Source organism: Hydractinia symbiolongicarpus, chromosome 3 (genome assembly GCF_029227915.1).
Source record: "Hydractinia symbiolongicarpus strain clone_291-10 chromosome 3, HSymV2.1, whole genome shotgun sequence".
Taxonomy (NCBI): Eukaryota; Metazoa; Cnidaria; class Hydrozoa; order Anthoathecata; family Hydractiniidae; genus Hydractinia; species Hydractinia symbiolongicarpus.
The window spans coordinates 30077544-30104256 of NC_079877.1; the positions used below are offsets into that span (position 1 = coordinate 30077544).

The window sequence follows — 26713 nt, forward strand, 5'->3', positions numbered from 1 at the left end:
GACAGAGAATATTGATTACGCTTAAAAACTTCGTCCCCAGAAAGCCGAAAATTTTAGAAAAAATATAATTAACAAGTCTTTGTCGCATTGGGGAAAAATGGCACTTGTACCACTTGATTTTACGGAAAATTTCGTTTATTTTTCGAAACAGAGATCTAAAGCGCTTAAACGACAGGAGATTTCGATTTACAGCTTGTTAAGATCAATTGTCCGAATGAAACGTTCTTACAGTCATGTTCAACATATTTCTTGATAATTGCATAATTTTTAACATTTAACTCACAAGAGTATAATTTTCGGCGCTTCATTATTGTACCCACGCAATGTGAACTTGTCAAAGTTTACTTGTCAACGGACAGACTTAGGACTTCGGATCTTAGGTTAATTGGTTAGAGCAAAAACTTTCCTGCTAATGTCAGCATAAACCATTTTTGGTTTACTTGAACTTTTTTGGGACGGGGACTTTATATCTTAAAAAGTAGACAGGATGGCCGAGCGGTCTAAGGCGCTGGTTTTTGGCACCAGTCACTTTGGTGGCACGAGTTCGAATCTCGCTCCTGTCAACTAATCATACATGTCTGAAAAGTACGTCGGTCAAACGTTTTTATTTCCGCTTAACTATTTTGCCTAGAAAAATGCGCGAACGTTTAAAAAGGATGTATCACAAGTTTCGCTTGCATGCAGCACGGGATCGCTAAAACTGCTCGACTGTGCAGGTAATTCCGCCCTCAATCAGGCAAAACTCTCTTAATTGATGAAGAGTCACGGCACGAATGAACTTGCAATGGAATGTGCGGAGCTGGTTGGGTATCAACGTATTATTTTGCGTCACTTACTTATTTGAATTTTTCATTTATTTCGGTCATTTTTACATGTCATCTAGTGCTTAAATACGCGTAAATACTATTTTCTCTGCACGCTCGTCGACATTATGTATTTGAAACACCGGGCAGGATGGCCGAGCGGTCTAAGGCGCTGGTTTAAGGCACCAGTCACTTCGGTGGCGCGAGTTCGAATTTCGCTCCTTTCATCTTATATCGCATTACCGGAAATGTCCTCGGACAGAGAATATTGATTACGCTTAAAAACTTCGTCCCCAGAAAGACGCAAATTTGAGAAAAATTATAATTAATAAGTGTTTGTCGCATTGGGGAAAAATGTCACTTGTACCAGTTGATTTTGCGGAAAATTTTGTTCATTTTTCGCAACAGAGATCTAAAGCGCTTAAACGACAGGAGATTTCGATTTACCGCTTGTTAAGAGCAATTGTCCGAATGAAACGTTCTTCCAGTTATGTTCAACATATTTCTTGATAATTGCATAATTTTTAACATTTAACTCACAGGAGTATAATTTTCGGCGCTTCATTATTGTGCCCACGCAATGTGAACTTGTCAAAGTTTACTTGTCAATGGACAGATTTAGGACTTCGGATCTTAGGTTAATTGGTTAGAGCAAAAACTTTCCTGCTAATGTCAGCATAAGCCATTTTTGGTTTACTTGAACTTTTTTGGGACGGGGACTTTATATCTTAAAAAGTAGGCATGATGGGCGAGCGGTCTAAGGCGCTGGTTTTAGGCACCAGTCACTTTGGTGGCGCGAGTTCGAATCTCGCTCCTGTCAACTAATCATACATGTCTGAAAAGTACGTCGGTCAAACGTTTTTATTTCCGCTTAACTATTTTGCCTAGAAAAATGCGCGAATGTTTAAAAAGGATGTATCACAAGTTTCGCTTGCATGCAGGACGGGATCGCTAAAACTTCTTGACTGTGCAGGTAATTCCGCCCATAATCAGGCAAAACTCTCTTAATTGATGAAGAGTCACGGGACGAATGAACTTGCAATGGAATGTGCAGAGCTGGTTGGGTATCAACGTATTATTTTGCGTCACTTACTTATTTGAATTTTTCATTCATTTCGGTCATTTTTACATGTCATCTAGTGCTTAAATACGCGTAAATACTATTTTCTCTGCACGCTCGTCGACATTATGTATTTGAAAAACCGGGCAGGATGGCCGAGCGGTCTAAGGCGCTGGTTTAAGGCACCAGTCACTTCGGTGGCGCGAGTTCGAATTTCGCTCCTATCATCTTATATCGCATGACCGGAAATGTCCTCGGACAGAGAATATTGATTACGCTTAAAAACTTCGTCCCCAGAAAGACGCAAATTTGAGAAAAAGTATAATTAATAAGTGTTTGTCGCATTGGGGAAAAATGTCACTTGTACCACTTGATTTTGCGGAAAATTTTGTTTATTTTACGAAATAGAGATCTAAAGCGTTTAAACGACAGGAGATTTGGATTTACAGCTTGTTAAGAGCGATAGTCCGAATGAAACGGTCTTACAGTCATGTTAAACATTTTTCTTGATAATTGCATAATATTTAACATTTAACCCACAAGTGTATAATTTTCGGCGTTTGATTATTGTACCTACGCAATGTGAACTTGTCAAAGTTTACTTGTCAAGGGACAGACTTAGGACGTCAGATCTTAAGTTAATTGGTCGGAGCAAAAACCTTCCTGCTAATGTCAGAATAAGCCATTTTTGGTTCACTTGAACTTTTTGGGACGGGGATTTTATATCTTAAAAATAAGGCAGGATGGCCCAGAGGTCTAAGGCGCTGGTTTTAGGCACCAGTCACTTCGGTGGCGCGAGTTCGAATCTCGCTCCTGTCAACTAATCATACATGTCTGAAAAGCACGTCAGACAAACGTTTTTATTTTCGCTTAACTATTTTGCCTAGAAAAATGCGCGAACGTTTAAAAAGGATGTATCACAAGTTTCGCTTGCATGCAGGACGGGATCGCTAAAACTGCTTGACTGTGCAGGTAATTCCGCCCACAAACAGGCAAAACTCTCTTAATTGATGAAGAGTCACGGGACGAATGAACTGGCAATAGAATGTGCAGAGCTGGTTGGGTATCAACGTATTATTTTGCGTCACTTACTTATTTGAATTTTTCATTCATTTCGGTCATTTTTACATGTCATCTAGTGCTTAAATACGCGTAAATACTATTTTCTCTGCACGCTCGTCGACATTATGTATTTGAAAAACCGGGCAGGATGGCCGAGCGGTCTAAGGCGCTGGTTTAAGGCACCAGTCACTTCGGTGGCGCGAGTTCGAATTTCGCTCCTATCATCTTATATCGCATGACCGGAAATGTCCTCGGACAGAGAATATTGATTACGCTTAAAAACTTCGTCCCCAGAAAGACGCAAATTTGAGAAAAAGTATAATTAGTAAATGTTTGTCGCATTGGGGAAAAATGTCACTTGTACCACTTGATTTTGCGGAAAATTTCGTTTATTTTACGAAATAGAGATCTAAAGCGTTTAAACGACAGGAGATTTGGATTTACAGCTTGTTAAGAGCGATAGTCCGAATGAAACGGTCTTACAGTCATGTTAAACATTTTTCTTGATAATTGCATAATATTTAACATTTAACCCACAAGAGTAAAATTTTCGGCGTTTCATTATTGTACCCACGCAATGTGAACTTGTCAAAGTTTACTTGTCAAGGGACAGACTTAGCAATTCGGATCTTAGGTTAATTGGTTAGAACAAAAATCTTCCTGCTAATGTCAGCATAAGCCATTTTTGGTTTACTTGAACTTTTTTGAGACGGGGATTTTATTTCTTAAAAAATAGGCATGATGGCCGAGCGGTCTAAGGCGCTGGTTTTAGGCACCAGTCACTTCGGTGGCGCGAGTTCGAATCTCGCTCCCGTGAACTAATCATACATGTTTAAAAAGTATATCGAACAAACGTTTTTATTTCCGCTTAACTATTTTGCCTAGAAAAAAGCGCGAACGTTTATAAAGGATGTTTCACAAGTTTCGCTTGCATGCAGGACGGGATCACTAAAACTGCTTGACTGTGCAGGTAATTCCTCCCACAATAAGGCAAAACTATCTAAATTAATGAAAAGTCACGAGACGAATGCACTTGCAATGGAATGGGCAGAGCTGGTTGGGTATCAACGTATTATTTTGCGTCACTTACTTATTTGAATTTTTCATACATTTTGGTCATTTTTACATGTCATCTAGTGCTTAAATACGCGTAAATATTATTTTCTCTGCACGCTTGTCGACATTATGTATTTGAAAAACCGGGCAGGATGGCCGAGCGGTCTAAGGCGCTGGTTTAAGGCACCAGTCACTTCGGTGGCGCGAGTTCGAATTTCGCTCCTGTCATCTTATATCGCATGACCGGAAATGTCCTCGGACAGAGAATATTGATTACGCTTAAAAACTTCGTCCCCAGAAAGACGCAAATTTGAGAAAAAGTATAATTAATAAGTGTTTGTCGCATTGGGGAAAAATGTCACTTGTACCACTTGATTTTGCGGAAAATTTCGTTTATTTTACGAAATAGAGATCTGAAGCGTTTAAACGACAGGAGATTTGGATTTACAGCTTGTTAAGAGCGATAGTCCGAATGAAACGGTCTTACAGTCATGTTAAACATTTTTCTTGATAATTGCATAATATTTAACATTTAACCCACAAGAGTAAAATTTTCGGCGTTTCATTATTGTACCCACGCAATGTGAACTTGTCAAAGTTTACTTGTCAAGGGACAGACTTAGCAATTCGGATCTTAGGTTAATTGGTTAGAACAAAAATCTTCCTGCTAATGTCAGCATAAGCCATTTTTGGTTTACTTGAACTTTTTTGAGACGGGGATTTTATTTCTTAAAAAATAGGCATGATGGCCGAGCGGTCTAAGGCGCTGGTTTTAGGCACCAGTCACTTCGGTGGCGCGAGTTCGAATCTCGCTCCCGTGAACTAATCATACATGTTTAAAAAGTATATCGAACAAACGTTTTTATTTCCGCTTAACTATTTTGCCTAGAAAAAAGCGCGAACGTTTAAAAAGGATGTTTCACAAGTTTCGCTTGCATGCAGGACGGGATCACTAAAACTGCTTGACTGTGCAGGTAATTCCTCCCACAATCAGGCAAAACTATCTAAATTAATGAAAAGTCACGAGACGAATGCACTTGCAATGGAATGGGCAGAGCTGGTTGGGTATCAACGTATTATTTTGCGTCACTTACTTATTTGAATTTTTCATACATTTTGGTCATTTTTAAATGTCATCTAGTGCTTAAATGCGCGTAAATATTATTTTCTCTGCACGCTTGTCGACATTATGTATTTGAAAAACCGGGCAGGATGGCCGAACGGTCTAAGGCGCTGGTTTAAGGCACCAGTCACTTCGGTGGCGAGAGTTCGAATCTCGCTCCTGTCATCTTATATCGCAGAGAATATTGATTACGCTTAAAAACTTCGTCCCCAGAAAGACGCAAATTTGAGAAAAAGTATAATTAATAAGTGTTTGTCGCATTGGGGAAAAATGTCACTTGTACCACTTGATTTTGCGAAAAATTTCGTTTATTTTTCGAAACAGAGATCGAAAAGCGTTTAAACGACAGGAGATTTGGATTTACAGCTTGTTAAGAGCGATAGTCCGAATGAAACGTTCTTACAGTCATGTTCAACATTTTTCTTGATAATTGCATAATTTTTAACATTTTACCCACAAGAGTATAATTTTCGGCGTTTCATTATTGTACCCACGCAATGTGAACTTGTCAAAGTTTACTTGTCAAGGGACAGACTTAGCACTTCGGATCTTAGGTTAATTGGTTAGAACAAAAACCTTCCTGCTAATGTCAGCATAAGCCATTTTTGGTTTACTTGAAATTTTTTGAGACGGGGATTTTATTTCTTAAAAATTAGGCATGATGGCCGAGCGGTCTAAGGCGCTGGTTTTAGGCACCAGTCACTTCGGTGGCGCGAGTTCGAATCTCGCTCCCGTGAACTAATCATACATGTTTAAAAAGTATATCGAACAAAAGTTTTCATTTCCTCTTAACTATTTTGTCTAGAAAAAAGCGCAAACGTTTAAAAAGGATGTTTCACAAGTTTCGCTTGCATGCAGGACGGGATCAATAAAACTGCTTGACTGTGCAGGTAATTCCGCCCACAATCAGGCAAAACTCTCTAAATTGATGAAAAGTCACGGGACGAATGCACTTGCAATGGAATGGGCAGAGCTGGTTGGGTATTAACGTATTATTTTGCGTCACTTACTTATTTGAATTTTTCATACATTTTGGTCATTTTTTCAAGTCATCTGGTGCTTAAATACGCGTAAATAATATTTTCTCTGCACGCTTGTCGACATTATGTATTTGCAAAACCGGGCAGGATGGCCGAGAGGTCTAAGGCGCCGGTTTAAGGCACCAGTCACTTCGGTGGCGCGAGTTCGAATCTCGCTCCTGTCATCTTGTATCGCAGAGAATATTGATTACGCTTAAAAACTTCGTCCCCAGAAAGACGCAGATTTGAGAAAAAGTATAATTAATAAGTGTTTGTCGCATTGGGGAAAAATGTCACTTGTACCACTTGATTTTGCGGAAAATTTCGTTTATTTTACGAAATAGAGATCTAAAGCGTTTAAACGACAGGAGATTTGGATTTACAGCTTGTTAAGAGTGATAGTCCGAATGAAACGGTCTTACAGTCATGTTAAACATTTTTCTTGATAATTGCATAATATTTAACATTTAACCCACAAGAGTATAATTTTCGGCGTTTGATTATTGTACCTACGCAATGTGAACTTGTCAAAGTTTACTTGTCAAGGGACAGACTTAGGACGTCGGATCTTAAGTTAATTGGTCAGAGCAAAAAACTTGCTGCTAATGTCAGAATAAGCCATTTTCGGTTTACTTGAACTTTTTTTGTTTTTCTTTGGGACGGGGATTTTATATCTTAAAAATAAGGCAGGATGGCCCAGAGGTCTAAGGCGCTGGTTTTAGGCACCAGTCACTTCGGTGGCGCGAGTTCGAATCTCGCTCCTGACAACTAATCATACATGTCTGAAAAGTACGTCGGACAAACGTTTTTATTTTCGCTTAACCATTTTGCCTAGAAAAATGCGCGAACATTTAAGAAGGATGTATCACAAGTTTCGCTTGCATGCAGGACGGGATCGCTAAAACTGCTTGACTGTGCAGGTATTTCCGCCCACAATCAGGCAAAACTCTCTAAATTGATGAAAAGTCACGGGACGAATGCACTTGCAATGGAATGGGCAGAGCTGGTTGGGTATCAACGTATTATTTTGCGTCACTTACTTATTTGAATTTTTCATACATTTTGGTCATTTTTACATGTCATCTAGTGCTTAAATACGCGTAAATAACATTTTCTCTGCACGCTTGTCGACATTATGTATTTGAAAAACCGGGCAGGATGGCCGAGCGGTCTAAGGCGCTGGTTTAAGGCACCAGTCACTTCGGTGGCGCGAGTTCGAATCTCGCTCCTGTCATCTTATATCGCATGACCGGAAATGTCCTCGGACAGAGAATATTGATTACGCTTAAAAACTTCGTCCCCAGAAAGACGCAAATTTTAGAAAAAGTATAATTAACAAGTCTTTGTCGCATTGGGGAAAAGTGTCACTTGTACCACTTGATTTTGCAGAAAATTTCGTTTATTTTTCGAAACAGAGATCTAAAGCGTTTAAACGACAGGAGATTTGGATTTACAGCTTGTTAAGAGCGATAGTCCGAATGAAACGTTCTTACAGTCATGTTCAACATTTTTCTTGATAATTGCATAATTTTTAACATTTAACCCACAAGAGCATAATTTTCGGCGTTTCATTATTATACCCACGCAATGTGAACTTGTCAAAGTTTACTTGTCAAGGGACAGACTTAGCACTTCGGATCTTAGGTTAATTGATTAGAACAAAAACCTTCCTGCTAATGTCAGCATAAGCCATTTTTGGTTTACTTGAACTTTTTTGGGACGGGGATTTTATTTCTTAAAAAATAGGCATGATGGCCGAGCGGTCTAAGGCGCTGGTTTTAGGCACCAGTCACTTCCGTGGCGCGAGTTCGAATCTCGCTCCCGTGAACTAATCATACATGTTTAAAAAGTATATCGAACAAACGTTTTTATTTCCGCTTAACTATTTTGCATAGAAAAAAGCGCGAACGTTTAAAAAGGATGTTTCACAAGTTTCGCTTGCATGCAGGACGGGATCGCTAAAACTGCTTGACTGTGCAGGTAATTCCCCCCACAATCAGGCAAAACTCTCTTAATTGATGAAAAGTCACGCGACGAATGCACTTGCATTGGAATGTGCAGACCTGGTTGGGTATCAACGTATTATTTTGCGTCACTTACTTATTTGAATTTTCCATATATTTCGGTCATTTTTACATGTCATCTACTGCTTAAATTCGCGTAAATACTATTTTCTCTGCACTCTCGTCCACATTATGTAATTGAAACACCGGGCAGGATGGCCGAGCGGTCTAAGGCGCTGGTCACTTCGGTGGCGCGAGTTCGAATCTCGCTCCTGTCATCTTATATCGCATGACCAGAAATGTCCTCGGACAGAGAATATTGATTACGCTTAAAAACCTCGTCCCCAGAAAGACGCAAATTTTAGAAAAAGTATAATTAATAAGTTTTTGTCGCATTGGGGAAAAATGTCACTTGTACCACTTGATTTTGCGGGAAATTGCGTTTATTTTTCGAAACAGAGATCTAAAGCGTTTAAACGACAGGAGATTTGGATTTACAGCTTGTTAAGAGCGATAGTCCAAATGAAACGGTCTTACAGTCATGTTCAACATTTTTCTTGATAATTGCATAATATTTAACATTTAACCCACAAGAGTATAATTTTCGGCGTTTCATTATTGTACCCACGCAATGTGAACTTGTCAAAGTTTACTTGTCAATGGACAGACTTAGGACTTCGGATCTTAGGTTAATTAGTTAGAGCAAAAACTTTCCTGCTAATGTCAGCATAAGCCTTTTTTGGTTTACTTGAACTTTTTTGGGACGGGGATTTTATATCTTAAAAACAAGGCAGGATGGCCGAGCGGTCTATGGCGCTGCTTTTAGGCACCAGACACTTCGGTGGCGCGAGTTCGAATCTTGCTCCTGTCAACTAATCATACATGGCTGAAAAGTACGTCGGACAAACGTTTTTATTTCCGCTTAACTATTTTGTCTTGAAAAATGCGCGAGCGTTTAAATAGGATGTATCACAAGTTTCGCTTGCATGCAGGACGGGATCGCTAAAACTGCTTGACTGTGCAGGTAATTCCGCCCACAATCAGGCAAAACTCTCTTAATTGATGAAGAGTCACGGGACGAAGATACTTGCAATGGAATGTGCAGAGCTGGTTGGGTATCAACGTATTATTTTGCGTCACTTACTTATTTGAATTTTTCATACATTTCGGTCATTTTTACATGTCATCTAGTGCTTAAATACGCGTAAATACTATTTTCTCTGCACGCTCGTCGACATTATGTATTTGAAAAACCGGGCAGAATGGCCGAGCGGTCTAAGGCGCTGGTTTAAGGCACCAGTCACTTCGGTGGCGCGAGTTCGAATCTCGATTCTGTCATCTTATATCCCATGACCGGAAATGTCCTCGGACAGAGAATATTGATTACGCTTAAAAACATGGTCCCCAGAAAGACGCAAATTTTAGAAAAAGTATAATTAATAAGTTTTTGTCGCATTGGTGAAAATGTCACTTGTACCACTTGATTTTGAGGAAAATTGCGTTTATTTTTCGAAACAGAGATCTAAAGCGTTTAAACGACAGGAGATTTTGATTTACAGATTGTTAAGAGCGATAGTCCGAATGAAACGGTCTTACAGTCATGTTCAACATTTTTCTTGATAATTGCATAATATTTCACATTTAACCCACAAGAGTATAATTTTCGGCGTTTCATTATTGTACCCACGCAATGTGAACTTGTCAAAGTTTACTTGTCAACGGACAGACTTAGGACTTCGGATCTTAGGTTAATTGGTTAGAGCAAAAACCTTCCTGCTAACGTCAGAATAAGCCATTTTTGGTTTACTTGAACTTTTTTGGGACGGGGATTTTATATCTTAAAAATAAGGCAGGATGGCCGAGCGGTCTAAGGCGCTGGTTTTAGGCACCAGTCACTTCGGTGTCGCGAGTTTGAATCTCGCTCCAATCATACATGTCTGAAAAGTACGTCGGACAAACGTTTTATTTCCGCTTAACTATTTTGCCTAGAGAAATGCACGAACGTTTAAAAAGGATGTATCACAAGTTTCGCTTGCATGCAGGACGGGATCGCTAAAACTGCTTGACTGTGCAGGTATTTCCGCCCACAATCAGGCAAAACTCTCTAAATTGATGAAAAGTCACGGAACGAATACACTTGCAATGGAATATGCGGAGCTGGTTGGGTATCAACGTATTAATTTGCGTCACTTACTTATTTGAATTTTTCATACATTTCGGTCATTTTTACATGTCATCTAGTGCTTAAATACGCGTAAATACTATTTTTTCTGCACGCTCGTCCACATTATGTATTTGAAAAACCGGGCAGGATGGCCGAGCTGTCTAAGGCGCTGGTTTAAGGCACCAGTCACTTCGGTGGCGCGAGTTCGAATCTCGCTCCTGTCATCTTATATCGCATGTCCGGAAATGTCCTCGGACAGAGGATATTGATTGCACTTAAAAACTTCGTCCCCAGAAAGACGCAAATTTTAAAAAAATATAATTAACAAGTCTTTGTCGCATTGGGGAAAAATGGCACTTGTACCACTTGATTTTGTGGAGCATTTCGTTTATTTTACGAAACAGAGATCTAAAGCGTTTAAACGACAGGAGATTTGGATTTACAGCTTGTTAAGAGCGATTGTCCGAATGAAACGGTCTTACAGTCATGATCAACATTTTTCTTGATAATTGCTTAATTTTTAACATTTTACTCACAAGAGTATAATTTTCGGCGTTTCATTATTGTACCCACGCAATGTAAACTTGTCAAAGTTTACTTGTCAACGGACAGACTTAAGACTTCGGATCTTAGGTTAATTGGTTAGAGCAAAAACCTTCCTGCTAATGTCAGAATAAGCCATTTTTTGTTTACTTGAACTTTTTTGGGACGGGGATTTTATATCTTAAAAAGTAGGCAGGATGGCCGAGCGGTCTAAGGCGAAAAGTTCGTCGGACAAACGTTTTTATTTCCGCTTAACTATTTTGCCTAGAAAAATGCGCGAACGTTTAAAAAGGATGTTTCACAAGTTTCGCTTGCATGCAGGACGGGATCGCTAAAACTGCTTGACTGTGCAGGTAATTCCGCCCACAATCAGGCAAAACTCTCTAAATTGATGAAAAGTCACGGGACGAATACACTTGCAATAGAATGTGCAGAGCTGGTTGGGTATCAACGTATTATTTTGCGTCACTTACTTATTTGAATTTTTCATACAATTCGGTCATTTTTACATGTCATCTAGTGCTTAAATACGTGTAAATACTATTTTTTCTGCACGCTCGTCCACATTATGTATTTGAAAAACCAGGCAGGATGGCCGAGCGGTCTAAGGCGCTATTTTAAGGCACCAGTCACTTTGGGGGCGCGAGTTCGAATCTCGCTCCTGTCATCTTATATCGCATGACCGGAAATGTCCTCGGACAGAGTATTGATTACGCTTAAAAACTTCGTCCCCAGAAAGACGCAAATTTTAGAAAAAGTATAATTAACAAGTCTTTGTCGTATTGGGGAAAAATGTCACTTGTACCACTTGATTTTGCGGAAAATTTTGTTTTTTTTTGAAACAGAGATCTAAAGCGCTTAAACGACAGGAGATTTCGATTTACAGCTTGTTAAGAGCGAGAGATTGGGAAATGCCGATGTTGGTGCAAATCCGTTAGCACTTTACCAATTTACGTCAAATCATGGATCATACCCGTTAAATCAACGATAGAAGAGTCCATAAAATTCGTTAGCACTTTACCATTTTACGTCAGAAGAATAGATCATATCCGTTAAATCAACGATAGAAGAATTTCTGTCCCCCCACCCCACCCCCCCAATCCCCGCCGTGTCCCCCCACCCCCTGGGCACCCACCCCCCCAACCCTGCTTGTCCCCCCATTACAGTGATAGGATTCAACTGTGTCTATAATGGCCCCTAGCGTACGTAGTAATGCTATCAATGATAATAAAACATAAATACTCAAATAACAACACGCAAGCAGTGTTTGTTATATAATTAAAACATCTGTCAATCAAACGCTTATAACAATAGGATTTTACATACCAGAAGGTTGTTTACATAAGAAAAAGTCAAAACGAAAGTAGCCGTTGATAAGGATATTTGGTATGTAAGGAATGCATTGTTCTCTATTGTTATTCTGGTTTGATTGACATTTAATTGACGTCATTCTTTATCTAAACAAATACCATATGAAATAACCTGTTGTCATAGCCATCACAAGAGCGATCTTCTCATCTTCGTGTGTAGGAGTTTCATCAGGAGTATCTTTGTGGTAGGGCACAGTAATATGCTGATCGGTAATGTGTTTATTAGGAATAGGCACAGTAATATGTTTATCAGGAATCTTTTTATGTGATTCAGCTGTTTTTTCAATCACATTGACTTTTCGATTAATCCCAATCGTCAGATCTTCACCCGATATTAAAATCTTGTTGTTGCAACCTACCACCCCTGTTTTAATTTTGAGATTCATGTCACTAGGTAACATATAAATGCCTTGTCCAACCGAATAATCAACCTTGCTTGAAGCGTAGTTTAACGTATCCTGATAACGTTTAATGTCCTCCTGAATATCAACTCTACGGTTAACAATGTCTTCAAGGTTGTTCATAAAAACTCTTTGAGCCGTCAAAGCGCTTGAATCATTACCCAAGATAGAAGAACGGGCTGAGGCTTGCGAACTAAGAACAAGATAAGCATACGCCCTAACACTGCTCGAAATCCTTACAAGGCCTGTTTTTCTAAAGCCATTAGTCTGTGAAATAACTCAAGCCCGGAGTTGGATAGTTTTTACGTATTGACCTCTGTATTTCATAGGATTAGAATCAACGTCATATTCACCACGTATTTTTAGAAATTCTTCGTTTGAATAAGGATTGTCATATTGATTAAAACTATCTTCAAAAGGTAGAGGTGTCTGCAAGCGCTTAATGATTCGTCTAATGTGATAATAGACTTGAAAACGATATACCGATCTGATCATAGATCTACCTTCTTTCAGGTGTTCGGAACTGAGTCCACAAGCACTTGAAGCACACCAAGTGGCAAAATTGAGTTGGGTTTGCCATAATTTAAACGGTTGTTCATTCCAAATTTTTATACGTTGTTCGTTTTGATTCAGTTCGTAATTGGTAAAAATATTAGGAAAGACAGCAGGAAAAGAGCCATTTTCGGAGACAAAAATGGTCTGTATAGATGGTCTGTATGTTTGTATAGATCCTTCCCATCCAATATCTGAAGGCCCAGTCCTCCATTTGGCTTATAGGCCGCATTTGAGTTGTATTTGAAAATGCTATCCATTCTTTTTGATTTAAATAATTCCACTCTCTAATATAAGAATGTATATCACAATAAATGACGTAAATAGTGAAAAGACAATCTATTTGTATCACCCAATCACCAACCCACATGGTACAAAAGAAGTTGCGATCATGGAGATGATTTCGGACAATGTTACATATGAAATCACAGCCCCACTAAAAGTGACCATTGGAAAAGACAAAAAGTTGCTACCGAAAGGAAAATACACCGGCAGGGAGTTGAACGCATCTTTAGCGGGTGATGTCACATCCACACCATTAATCAAAGACCCTCGAGTAATCAAAACAAATAAGCTAACCAACATAACAGAACTACATTTCAATCTGAATGAATTGGATAATACATTAAATCTTTTAAATGGTAGATATAGCAACACCATACTCACATATAATATATCTGAGTATGGTGATGTTACACATATTGAGCCTAAAAACCCACAATATAAGAAACTAAAGAATGGTTTCCTTGAATCACTTACTTTGAAAATAACCGATCAAAATGGAGATCTGGTAAAAGATAGTCTGGGAACAACAGTTGTCCTTCACATAAGAGAGACAACAGACAATAGGTTTGAATAAAAGGTCATAGGTCTAATGAAGTATACGCTAACTGAGATAAAAGTAAAAATAAAATAAAAGTAATAACAAACATGGAATACGGAAAAAGGTTAAATCCTGAACGATCTCTTAGAACTGCTCATGGTGTAAAAGGATCACACCAAAAAGTAATTGTGACACACAATCCAAGTGACATTGATCAAAACCAGTTGCTTTTGATTAGGTTTCCTAATTTAGGTAGCGATGATGTTATTGTTCCAGGTACTTCAAAACTAAGTTTCGACGTTGAACTCGAGTCAAAAGCCGACACGAAAAGAACATTGGTCTCTAATATTGGAAGAGCGATTGTAAAAAAGTTGGCCATCAAGTTTGAGGGTACCGAGATTTTGAGCATTGATGACTTTGATCTTTTCGGATGCTACAGAGATTTATGGATAACCAAGTATGAAAAGAGAAATGCAATCAGACAAGGCATCATATCCAATGATGGGTGTACGAAAAACTGTATGAAATTGAGGGTAAGCGCTTCGGATAAAGACGCATCCGATGTCTCAGACAAAGCCATTGCTGATGCATACAAAAACAAGTTCACCATACCACTAGATTTTGAAATGTTAGATAGCACGATTCCATATTATCAAGCTGGATTAGGGAATAGGTTATTTTATGAGATCACATTCAATAATTATGACAGGGTTGTATTATCAACTCCAACCAAACCTTCCGGTTCTGCCACGGCACCAGCACCGGACGCTAAATACAAAATAACTAACATATCTCTCGAATATGAGATTGTGACACAACCAACCTTAGCCAGATTCATTTTAAATGAATACGAAAACATGGCTTTACGTATACGATAGGTTTTTGAGACATAGACAAATTAGAGTGGATAAGTCGGACACAACGTGGAATTGGTCATTCAATACACCTTGTAAATCTTTGAAGGGTATATTGGTTTTGTTTGAAGACGAACAAGCCTACAAACGAGATACCGGTAAGTTCTACAATCCGAAAATTAAAAAGGTATCCGCCATAGTAGAGGGTAAGCCTAACCAACTTTTTGCTCAAGGTATGCAGCCGTTTGAACATTACAATGAAATTTGTAAGTATTTTGCCGAGGGTAAACCAAAGGATGTCAATGCCAGCGAAATCAAAAAACATCTGCAATTACATGATGTAAAAGTCTCCGATTACTTAACTAACAAATATGCTCTATGGTTAGATTTCAGAACCATAGGTGAAAACTCCCTGCATGGGACCGGTCGACGGATTGAAAATGCAAGTGAGGGAATCACCCTACAAATTGAAAAGACAGCAGAAACCGCAGGATCCTTAAACGCCTATATACATCTAATCATGGACGCTCAACTAAACATTCAAAACGGTGAAATTATGGATGTACTTTATTAAGATAGAATGGCGAAAAACACACTTTACATGAAAGAGCCCCACACAGCATTATTCGTTGGTCCTACGGGATGCGGAAAATCCAAACGTGTTGTAAAATTATTAGAGAATGAATACTTTGATCACTTCGATTTAATCGTGATTATATGCCCAACATTAAGATGGAATAAAACATATAGGGACCGAAAATGGTTTTGGAACGACAGATATGTGATTCTAATTGAGCCGGGAGGTATGTTATATGAATGGATTTGAAAGATGACGGATTTCTGTGCCGGATACAAAACCTTATTCCTGATCGACGATATCATCGCAGATGAGAAACTAGACAAAAAGAGACAGCCATTGCTAGAGTTGGCCTTTAGCGGACGACATCGAAACCACACTATGTGGCTACTCACACAATCATACACCGCTATACCAAAAAATTTACGAAGGCAAGCTAAAATGTTATATGTGTGGTATCCAAAAGACAGACAAGATCTCGCAACTATTCATGAAGAGAATGATGTCATTGAATCACGATCAGAGATACAGACGGTTAAGGAAAGGCTAAAAGATGGCAAATACACACATTTAGTCATGAGAATGGAACATCCAAGAACTTACGTGATTTGCTAGATTTGATGTTTTTTTGTTACAAGACTCTTGTAACAAAAGTATAAGAAGAATTTAACAGATCTACAGGACTCCTATAGATTTCTTGAAATCTCCTATAAGACTCCTATAAGACTACTGTACAGCAAATTACAGCAGATTTTTAGAAATCTACAAGAAGATATAAGAAAATTACAACAGATCTAACAAAATGATAGAATATATCAGTTTCATAATAGTATTACTAGTACTAGTAGTACTACTAGTAGTACTTAGTTTTTGCTTTTTTTGTGTTAAAAAATACCTATCGCTATTGAAAATGGCTGAAACGGCAATTGATAACTTAATTGCTATTCCGGGTCCTCCATCCGAGGATGGTAAGAGACAAAAATTGCTGGAGTGTGTGTTACCCGGAAATAGCAAGCTATACCTGGGTAAAATGTATACGGACGATCAAATTCAAAAGCTCAAAGATGATGAGGTAAAGAAACTATTTGGTATATATGAAGCTAAACTATCAGGTCAAATGGTAAAGTCCTTGGGACAATCAATCATTCACATGTATTCCATGGGAGCTTGTACAGTCTTGGGAATAAACAATCAAGGCGCATTGAGCAATGACCTGGAAAATGACCCCTTCTTAAACTCTGCCCTTCAGAGATTCACATGTGACTTATATTATAAATTCGGCTCATTGTTAGCATCACTCAGTGTTGATCTCATTACGGGTAGGAATTACATCGCTGGAAGAAATTTAAACGCAAATAATAATATAAATACAACAGATAATAAAGATGTCAGAGGAACAGACTCAGACTCCTATTCAGGTGACAACTAAGAACCCTAAAAAGGTTGAAGCGGGTAAGAGGTTGGCGGAATACAACCGTAAAATGCGGGAAGAATATAAAAAAAGCGGCCATGGCACAAACACAGCCGACGCCTCAGACACAGCCGACTCAGGAAGACAATGCGGAAGAGGCAGAACCTACCATAGTCCCAAATGAAAAGCCTATGAACTACGCTATAGGGGGAATAATAGCCATCGGTTTGGTTGGTGGATTTGCTTATTTTGTGTATAAACAGAAAGACAATGTACTATTTGCTATAACTGGGCCGAAGGGTACCCCACCACAAAAATCCAAAACACCTATGAGAATAAGTAAACTTGAAATGGAATAAAGGGATAATATAGCGATATTATAATCTCACAGTATAGAAATAACATGGACAAGAAAAGTATAATCAACGATATATATAAAGCATCAGTCGTCTGCGTTTTTGCTGTAGGCTATTCAATGCTAGGAAAAAAGGTGTTAAAAATGTCACCACCCTCAATTCAAAAGTTTGACTTGGAAGATACCGGAAAGCTAGTCACCATCGTCGCCTCTAGTGAAATGTCAAGGGAATACTTAATTAAGCAAAAGATTATACCTGAAACTATAAATATCTAAACATGGCTTCAATTGCAATGATGTTGGGAGGGGCCTTAGCCAATGCTTTGGCTTTTACAGGCTCAAGCTATCTCTTTTTCAAGCTTATCAAAAGACAGAATTGATAAGGAAAGAAAGCATCATGATCTAGCCATAGAACAGCTGCAAAAAGCTCAGGTTTTGTGGCAACGTAAAAGACAAGAGAGAGTAGACTTTATCAATAAGCAGCTCAGACTTGAAAAGAAGGCCGAAGGAAAATTCATAGAGCTAAACGATGCAATGCGTGAATATAAAAAAGTGTTTGGAGATAGATCAATTCTTACGGATCTACCGCGGGAACCTGTATTGAGCGACTTTTATACACCTAGTAAGGATCAACATGAAAGGGAATTGGCCTTTATCGCGCTAAGTATGATCGGTGTCGGTGGTGCTGTGTGGTATTTCGAAAGATAGTACTCCTAGTACTCCTAGTACTACCGGTACTCTATGTTACATGATGCGTGTAACATATAATCTATACAAGGATCTAACGCTTTGTCACGAAATAGGTGTATATCAGACCTCCGATTCCAACTATCAAAGCCCACAAATTTTGACTCAACCAACCAACCGCTTCTTTCGCTCTATTGAGTATCCACGATACTATTGATCCTATTATACCGGGTAGGGTTGCAGCCGCCACCCCGGCCAACCTTTCCAAGAGAGATCCCAACGCATTCAACTTGTTTTTTATCCAGGACCGGAGGTCCTTTGCACCACCTTCGGTTGTACAACCCTTTTCATGATTTTGTGCGTTACCGGTGGATGACCCCCCACCCCCAGGCGTCAAAGTTTCTACGAGAAGGCCGATAACCATGCCAAATGCCGTTAGTACACTGACAACAGTGATACCCTGCTCACGGAATAGTGTTCGTATCTTCTCACCCAATGTTGTATCTTTGTCAACGAGTTTAGTAATCGTCTCCTTGATGCTTGTTATTTGACTTTTAAGTTTACCTTTGAGAATAACAATAATCTCTTGCCGACCTTTCAACTCATTTTGCAAACCTTCCAACCTTTCCCTTCATTTTGTTGTTCCTCGGTCATATTTGGTGTGTTTTCCATCTCTTCCAACTTGTTTTTTTCTCTGTCAATATGCTGTTCGAGCTGAACCTTTTTTGCAACTTCATCCTGAAGAATTCCTCTTATGTTTCTCAATGATCTATCCAATCCTAGCAATTCACGCATAGGATATTCAAATAGATCACCGGTCTGGGTTGCTTCATGGTCTACAGATTGTTTTTTGACCAATGAAATTAAATCTTCCGTACTGTTTACCACATCCCCAGATATAGCTTCTAATTCTACATCACTTGCTGTTTCTATTTTAGATGATGAGGGTAGTTCTTCTTGTATTTTGTTTAGCTTAGCTGCCTGTCGGGCTGTAATCTCACCTTTTGGTATGTCAAAACCTAAATTACGCAGCCTTCTCTTGCCTAATATATCTGATATAGTACCGGTGGCCCTTAGTCTTCCATTGTTTGTCAAAGGTTCGTTTTTACCTCTGTAGTATAATTCACCATCCTTAATTTCAAAAAGGTCTGTATGTAGCACCTCAGGTTTTGACAGGGATCCTTCAGATAATCTATCATACAACCCCTCAACTAGTTCCTGCAAAACTCTAGTATTCTGACTGAGACCTCCGAATGATGTTTCTTCCTTACCCGGTGTGTGTATTTGTACTCGTGTACGGTCCCTGGTGGGTATGAGTGGTAAAGTTTCATCGGTACCTTCATCCGGTCTCCCATGGTCTCCAAAAGGGTCAATGTCTGCCATTTTTTATTATTTAGAGGATAGTTTTTTCTTTTTAATAAGGTAATAAACTAAAATGGCCGAGTATTCGAGGGAGGAAAACACGTTTAAAACAAACACACTTAATTCCCAACTTGACGAGTTGGTAAAACTACAAAAGAAATTCCGGGACAAGGAGTATAAATACAACAAAGCACTAAACCGATTAGTGATTTCGCGCATAATCTTGGAAACCTTAGCCGTTACCAGTTCGATAGCAGCTACCGCTACCATTATTAGAAAATTTAGGAATTCTATAGGACTTTCCGGTATATGCCTATCCAGCTCCGTTTCCCGTGCCATTATCGTAGCATTGATTAAGAGAAATCGAAATAAACTTAACAAAGTCATGAAATCATGTCATGTTGTAACATCTGCTATTGATGTGTTTGAAAGCACTTTATCACGGCAACCGTCTGATAATATTAGCCGCATGGAATTTCAATGTTTGCATGGTATATGCTATGAAGCTCTTGAAAAAATAAGTAAAATAGATGGAGAGTGAAACATTCTCAAAAGAATCATGAAAGGCGGGTTTTTTTTATTATTTAGAGGATAGTTTTTTTTTGTAATAACCTAAAATGGCCGATCTTAAGATTTATCCAAAGTTACCCACCGCTCCCGAGTATTCGAGTGAGCAAGACAAGTTTAACACAAATACAGTTAATTCCCAACTTGATGAGTTGGTAAAATTACAAAACAAATTCCGGGACAAGGAGTATAAATACAACAAAGCACTAGACAACAGTGATACCCTGCTCACGGAATAGTGTTCGTATCTTCTCACCCAATGTTGTATCTTTGTCAAGGAGTTTAGTAATCGTCTCCTTGATGCTTGTTATTTGACTTTTAAGTTTACCTTTGAGAATAACAATAATCTCTTGCCGACCTTTCAACTCATTTTGCAAACCTTCCAACCTTTCCCTTCATTTTGTTGTTCCTCGGTCATATTTGGTGTGTTTTCCATCTCTTCCAACTTGTTTTTTTCTCTGTCAATATGCTGTTCGAGCTGAACCTTTTTTGCAACTTCATCCTGAAGAATTCCTCTTATGTTTCTCAATGATCTATCCAATCCTAGCAATTCACGCATAGGATATTCAAATAGATCACCGGTCTGGGTTGCTTCATGGTCTACAGATTGTTTTTTGACCAATGAAATTAAATCTTCCGTACTGTTTACCACATCCCCAGATATAGCTTCTAATTCTACATCACTTGCTGTTTCTATTTTAGATGATGAGGGTAGTTCTTCTTGTATTTTGTTTAGCTTAGCTGCCTGTCGGGCTGTAATCTCACCTTTTGGTATGTCAAAACCTAAATTACGCAGCCTTCTCTTGCCTAATATATCTGATATAGTACCGGTGGCCCTTAGTCTTCCATTGTTTGTCAAAGGTTCGTTTTTACCTCTGTAGTATAATTCACCATCCTTAATTTCAAAAAGGTCTGTATGTAGCACCTCAGGTTTTGACAGGGATCCTTCAGATAATCTATCATACAACCCCTCAACTAGTTCCTGCAAAACTCTAGTATTCTGACTGAGACCTCCGAATGATGTTTCTTCCTTACCCGGTGTGTGTATTTGTACTCGTGTACGGTCCCTGGTGGGTATGAGTGGTAAAGTTTCATCGGTACCTTCATCCGGTCTCCCATGGTCTCCAAAAGGGTCAATGTCTGCCATTTTTTATTATTTAGAGGATAGTTTTTTCTTTTTAATAAGGTAATAAACTAAAATGGCCGAGTATTCGAGGGAGGAAAACACGTTTAAAACAAACACACTTAATTCCCAACTTGACGAGTTGGTAAAACTACAAAAGAAATTCCGGGACAAGGAGTATAAATACAACAAAGCACTAAACCGATTAGTGATTTCGCGCATAATCTTGGAAACCTTAGCCGTTACCAGTTCGATAGCAGCTACCGCTACCATTATTAGAAAATTTAGGAATTCTATAGGACTTTCCGGTATATGCCTATCCAGCTCCGTTTCCCGTGCCATTATCGTAGCATTGATTAAGAGAAATCGAAATAAACTTAACAAAGTCATGAAATCATGTCATGTTGTAACATCTGCTATTGATGTGTTTGAAAGCACTTTATCACGGCAACCGTCTGATAATATTAGCCGCATGGAATTTCAATGTTTGCATGGTATATGCTATGAAGCTCTTGAAAAAATAAGTAAAATAGATGGAGAGTGAAACATTCTCAAAAGAATCATGAAAGGCGGGTTTTTTTTATTATTTAGAGGATAGTTTTTTTTTGTAATAACCTAAAATGGCCGATCTTAAGATTTATCCAAAGTTACCCACCGCTCCCGAGTATTCGAGTGAGCAAGACAAGTTTAACACAAATACAGTTAATTCCCAACTTGATGAGTTGGTAAAATTACAAAACAAATTCCGGGACAAGGAGTATAAATACAACAAAGCACTAGACCGATTAGCGATTTCACTCTACATCTCAGAAACCTTAGCCATTTCCACCGGTATTGGTACGATAGCAACCAGCGCTACCCTTGTTGGAATTCCCATTTCTATAGGACTTTCCAGTGCATCCATAGGTGGAGCTATATCCTGTACCATTATCTCGGCATCGATTAAGAGATATCAAAAGAAACTAAACAAAGTCATGAAATTATGTGATGTTGTAACATCTGCTATTGCTGTGTTTGAAAACTCTTTCTCACGAGCATTGAATGATGATAATATTAGCCACATGGAATTTCAAACTTTGTGTGGTATATACTACGAAGCTCTGGAAAAGATGACCAAAACAGATAGAAAGATGGAGAGTGAAACACGCAATCAGTTTGAAAAAAGTTTATTGGCGAAAGTTCTAAAAAAGACGTTAAATCAGGAACAAAGTTAGTAATGTGTGCCTGTATACCACTCACATATTTCATGTGCTATTTGAAAAATTAATATTTGAAAGTAAGGCGGTTTATGACATTATGTGGCGCGATCGTCCCTTTTCCCCAATACTGAGTCATAGCGGCCTTACCTGCCGGCCGCCCTGCGCGATCCTTGGCACAATCGTCTTTACCAGAAACAGGTAAAGATACTTTTTATGTATCGTCCCCCTTTTTCACCAATCTTGCACATAATCAAGAGGTAATTCTGTATCTTCAGGTATTAACATCAATTCCTCTTTTACAAAAGCTCGTCTAGGTCCGTCACGAATATAGTACATTACACGGTTACCGGGTTGCGCTATTACCTCACGCAATCTATATGTGTTTTTCGACCATATTCTATCGGTTGCCCGTCTCCGCCCATCATCATGCTCTTCACCGGGTTGCAGTAAATATCTATACAAGCCATCTTTAGGTAATTCTACTTCATAAGGATAACTCTCTTGATTAACCAAAGCCACCTCTTTCATTATAATAGCATCTTTTGGTTTCATACCAATCATCTGCGTCGTTGTATCGTTTAGCCTATCAATCAGTTTATACAGATGCTTAACCCATGTAGATGATCCCTTTTCCGAATCATTCAGTTCTTGGGCATCTTGTATTTTGAATAAATTTTCCGCAAGTATCTTGTTCAACGCCTCAACAAATGCTGTGTGCGTATGCTTATATTTTGTAGTCGCCCTTTTAATTTCAACCTTATGCTTCTCCAACAATTTTGATACATCTGCTTTGAATTCTGAACCGTTATCACATTGAAAAGTTTTCGGATAAGTTAATGGTCCTGCCTTGTAGATATCCTCAATCATAGCGGCAACCTCTTTGGCTTTCTTACTCCTCAAAGGTCGGGCTACTTTGTATCTGGAGGCAGCATCGATTCCCGACAAAATGTACTCATATTTATTACCATACAGTATGTCACCGGGCATGTACAATAAATCGAATTGATGTAAATCATTAGGGGTGGTAACTTCATAATGTGGTCTTTCAACATGTTTTGGAGCGGGTAAATGTACTTGCCAAAATGCTTGCTTTGATAGCCACTTCTTAATCTCCTTTGGCCTGAAGCCGAATCCTCTTAAATTCTGAACAGCCTTTTGTCCTTTCCATAAATTTCGAGGTTGATAGTAAGTCTCTTGAAGTTTAGAGTTTGACATGTTTTATTTATGCACACCTTTATTTATCTCCTTTTTGTTATGATGTAGCACGATAAAAGTGCTTAAAAGTATTTTTACTGATTATATATAAAAATGTCCGACATAACAAGTCAAACGGATCTACATTGTGATACCACCAATGGTGGTGTATCCGACTACAAATTAATGAAACTCAAAGAGTTGAAAGAATTGGCTAAATCCCGTGGGGTGAAGTATATTTGTGGAATGAATAAAACTAAATTGATTGAGGTGATTGGGAGGAATGATATGGATCCATCCTACACCATCGACCTAGATACCAAACAAGAATGGTATGGATACTGTTCCAACTGGAGGGTAAACAACAGAGAAGCATATCTAAGATGTCAAAAACGTTATAACGAAAAGAGATCTTCCAAAAGGTGATTGGACCTAGATTGTTACTTGCGCGCGTAACAAATGTTATGAATCTTTTTTAGTTTCACGATTATAAAACTATCTTGAAGATTCATAAATCGTATATCACAAACCGGCATGGCTACACTTTCTTACTCAGACTTTTTTTACTCAGACTTTTTTTACATCCGACAGGGGACGGTTCCCCAATTAAGAAAAGTCGCTAGAGAACTCGGCCTACATGGCTACTCAAGGCTCAGAAAGGCCGAGCTGATCGAATTATTGACACCCACCATCGTGTCAGCACCGGTACCCGTGCCGAGACCAAATGGATCAGCACCGATACCCATGGATCCAATCGATGAGGATAATGTTGAGCCGCATCAGCCGGCTATCCCAGACTATGACATTGATTTCTTGGATGAATCGGAAAAATGTATAATTTGTTATTCACAACGAAAGGACGCGACCATTGTTCATGGGACCACCGGGCATTTTTGCTGCTGTTTATTGTGCGCATCTATATTGAAATCGGAGGGAGATAAATGCCCCATATGTCGCGCATCCATCGATCTTGTCATTAAACAATATAATTGAGAGGTCAGATTGCAAACTAAAAATTGAATCCTATCACTGTAATGTGAAGGTCGGGGCCACCTAGATTGTTTTTTGTTACTCGCGCGAGTAACAAATGTTATGAATCTTTTTTTAGTTGCACGATTATAAAAAAAACTATCTTAGAGATCCATAGATCGTATATCACAAACCGGCATGACTTCGAGAAATACAGTTGCTGAATTAAGAGATCTCGCTTGAGAAAGCGGCCTACATGGCTACTCAAGGCTCAGAAAGGCTGATCTAATTGAATTATTGACACCCACTACCGTGTCAGCACCGGTACCCGTGCCGAGACCAACCAGACCAGTACCAGCGCCGAGACCAAATAGACCAATACCGATGCCTAGACCCGTACTAGCACCGAGACCCTCGAGATCCTGTACTAGCCAACAGGACATGGATTTGTTTGAGCGGCAAGAAATGGCTAAAACTAGACCTCAAATAAAAAGTAAGTTGAATGAATGGAGGGAATGGTTACTAAATCATGTACCTAAGGCTATTAAGGATAAAACAACAAAAGCTTTCAAAACCATGAAGGATAAGATCATGGGTTTGTATAAAAAGGGCAGTGGAGAGGAGGAAGAAGTGAAAGAGGAAAACCCCTATACTCCTATTGAAGAAGCGTTTGTAGGTTCCTACAAAAGGTTCAAGATAAACCCTGACGGTGAGAAGAATGTCAATGTCTTTCTCGAAAAGGTCGAGCATGTCGTCAAGAGGTTTATGAGTGACGTGCTCGGGCAGAAGAAGTCATTGAAGACTCAGGCGACCTTGTGGGTGAAGTGGGTAAGGGAGGACACCAGCTCGTCTGATGCCCCGTGCGTACATGTCGATAAAGCATTCAATAGCTATATGGAGATGCTGCACGCCCACGATGACATTTCTGATGTTTTCGATCGGATGCGTAACAAGATAATCGAACAGATTGAGAACCCTGCGCTACCCACCAGCGGGTTCACAATCGAAAGGATCCTACATATGCATGTGGACTTTCATAAGCTAAAATTAACGAGAGGTAGCTCTTATTTGCCGCTACCTAAGAATTTCAGTGGAAAGCGATCTGTGATTAATCCTAAAAATGAAGATGATGATGAATGTTTCAGATGGGTTATTATCGCCGCGCTTAACCAAAATCTGATCAAAAGTAATCCTGAGCGTATCTCAATTCTTAAGAAGCATGATAAGTATAATTGGGATGGTCTAACTTTCCCAATGGCGCAAAATAAAATAGATTTGTTTGCGAGAAGGAACCCCGATGTCGCTGTGCATGTTTTGACAAAGGATGAGGGGGAAGGTATCTACATGTGTCGCAAGTCGACGCATCTGGATCGTAAGGAGACGGTTGTTTTGTTCTTGTTACATGAGGAGGAGAAGAGACATTACATGGCCGTTAAGAACTTGAGCGGTGTCCTGAGCAAGGCCAACTCAAAGCATGAACATAAGGAGTATTATTGCTTGAATTGTCTCTCTGGTTTTCCAAGCGAACAGAAAAGGGATGAGCACTTTGAGTATTGCAAGAATAACGATGCTGCTAAGATTCAACTCCCTGAGGAGGATAGCACCTTAACCTTCACTGATGGTAAGTTTCAGCTCAAAGCTCCATTCATCATGTATGCCGATTTCGAAGCTTTCACAAAAGAGTTGCCCGAAGAAGAGAGAAAATGCGGATCATCCACCGAGAAAGTTGGTAAACATGTTCCCACTGGATTCTGTTGTTATAGTAAATATGCTCATGGTGAAGTGCCAGACCCTCTGAAGTTTTACCACGGTGAGGACTGTGTTCCGCGCTTTGTAGATCATGTATTTCTGAGGCGAAAAGGTTATATAACATGTTTCCTCAGAAAGCAATGGATCCACTGACGGAGGAGGAGCGTGACAGTTTCAAGAGAGCCAGGGTGTGCCACATTTGCATGGAAGAATTTGATGACAAGGATGACATCAAATCACTGCCATTTCACCGGTAAGTTTCGCGGGGCTGCCCATCGAGAATGTAATATCCGATACAAAGTGCCTAATTATATTCCGGTTGTCTTTCATAATCTGAGTGGCTACGATGCACATCTATTTATCAAAGAGCTTGCGAAGCAGCATGGGGAAGAAAATATGAGCGTTATCGCTAAAAATAAAGAGAAATATATCTCTTTCTCGACGGATGTTAAGGTTGGTGAATACATTGACAAAAATAGAGAGACTAAAGCCAAAAATATAAAATTAAGATTCATCGATTCGGTTCGTTTCATGGCTAGTAGCCTGGATAAATTGGTAAACAATCTCTCTGATGATCAGTGTAAAAATCTTCGAAAATTCTTCAATGATGATGAGCAATTCAACATAATGAGAAGAAAGGGTGTATACCCATATGAATATGTTGATTCATTCGATAGGTTTAATGAA

The 26713-nt window shown here is 39.1% G+C and overlaps 9 non-coding genes across 9 annotated transcripts; all 9 read left to right on the forward strand.

Annotated features, from left to right (window-relative positions):
• The first annotated feature begins 481 nt into the window (after positions 1 to 481).
• Positions 482 to 563, forward strand: Trnaq-uug (transfer RNA glutamine (anticodon UUG)). The gene has a single exon. It is a non-coding gene; the product is annotated as a tRNA-Gln (tRNA).
• A 2037-nt stretch (positions 564 to 2600) lies between these two features.
• Trnal-uag (transfer RNA leucine (anticodon UAG)) lies at positions 2601 to 2682 on the forward strand. Its single transcript has one exon. It is a non-coding gene; the product is annotated as a tRNA-Leu (tRNA).
• A 1445-nt stretch (positions 2683 to 4127) lies between these two features.
• Trnal-aag (transfer RNA leucine (anticodon AAG)) lies at positions 4128 to 4209 on the forward strand. The gene has a single exon. It is a non-coding gene; the product is annotated as a tRNA-Leu (tRNA).
• Positions 4210 to 5187: 978 nt separating this feature from the next.
• Trnal-aag (transfer RNA leucine (anticodon AAG)) lies at positions 5188 to 5269 on the forward strand. The gene has a single exon. It is a non-coding gene; the product is annotated as a tRNA-Leu (tRNA).
• Positions 5270 to 6226: 957 nt separating this feature from the next.
• Trnal-aag (transfer RNA leucine (anticodon AAG)) lies at positions 6227 to 6308 on the forward strand. The gene is given in 2 exon segments: positions 6227 to 6264; positions 6274 to 6308. It is a non-coding gene; the product is annotated as a tRNA-Leu (tRNA).
• Positions 6309 to 6808: 500 nt separating this feature from the next.
• Trnal-uag (transfer RNA leucine (anticodon UAG)) lies at positions 6809 to 6890 on the forward strand. The gene has a single exon. It is a non-coding gene; the product is annotated as a tRNA-Leu (tRNA).
• A 385-nt stretch (positions 6891 to 7275) lies between these two features.
• Trnal-aag (transfer RNA leucine (anticodon AAG)) lies at positions 7276 to 7357 on the forward strand. Its single transcript has one exon. It is a non-coding gene; the product is annotated as a tRNA-Leu (tRNA).
• A 2025-nt stretch (positions 7358 to 9382) lies between these two features.
• Positions 9383 to 9464, forward strand: Trnal-aag (transfer RNA leucine (anticodon AAG)). Its single transcript has one exon. It is a non-coding gene; the product is annotated as a tRNA-Leu (tRNA).
• A 968-nt stretch (positions 9465 to 10432) lies between these two features.
• Trnal-aag (transfer RNA leucine (anticodon AAG)) lies at positions 10433 to 10514 on the forward strand. Its single transcript has one exon. It is a non-coding gene; the product is annotated as a tRNA-Leu (tRNA).
• The last annotated feature ends 16199 nt before the right edge of the window (positions 10515 to 26713 follow it).